An 897-nucleotide genomic window follows, 5' to 3' on the forward strand; every position below is an offset into this window, starting at 1 on the left:
TTTTTGTTTCACAAACAGGTCCCTGGTAAAAGACATTGAAACTAGAGGAGCTGCATGTCAGTGGCTGTGCCAGCTCAGTATCACTCCAGCAGGAATTGCAATTTTCCAGACCACTTGTTAAGCACAATTTCAGTGTCGTAGTCATTAGAAAGACTCCCTCTTAATCTCAAGCTCTCTCATGCTTCTCACTGGGCCCTCAATAAGAAACATAACCCAGAACAATACAGGTAAAAAATGGTAAGTAGCAAACTTGACTTTAAAAATTCTTGCAAGGCAACATATTCACATCTAGATTCTGTATTCCTTAGCTCAGCTTCAGGGAGCTTTGTGACTCATTTACTCAGAATGACAAACCTTGCCCCTCCATCAGTCTCCAGGAATCTTACATGTTTTATAACTCAGCTAGGGAGTCAAATAATGCCCTCTCTAACTCAGATTCTCTTTTGTCAATTCTCTTGTACCATGAACATGGATATGCTACCTGCCAGTCACACATTCTTCACACCTGCTGTCAAAGTACACTGAAAGCTTGCTTTATTTGATTAGAAAATCCACAACTATTCTTACCAAGTGAGAGAATCTCACTTTATAATTAGTGTCATCCACACTATGCTCTAATAATTATGATTACCATTTTAATGACAGTGATGCTACATATACCATGGTCATTTAGCCACAGGTAAGAGTCTGACATTGTACTCTGGTACAGATGTTGGGCACACCAAAAGAGAGTAGAATTTGAAAAGGGACAAATGAAAAGAAAGAGATATGAAAATTATAAATGGTAGACTGGCATAGCCAAAGAAGATGGAATAGGGGTCAAAAATAGGAATAAAGTTCACAGAGAAAAAAAATCCCAAGATATTCTATCTAAATTTAATTTTTATTATATGTATC

This window comes from Sturnus vulgaris, chromosome 10, assembly GCF_052056855.1.
Source record: "Sturnus vulgaris isolate bStuVul1 chromosome 10, bStuVul1.hap1, whole genome shotgun sequence".
In the NCBI taxonomy this organism is placed as follows: Eukaryota; Metazoa; Chordata; class Aves; order Passeriformes; family Sturnidae; genus Sturnus; species Sturnus vulgaris.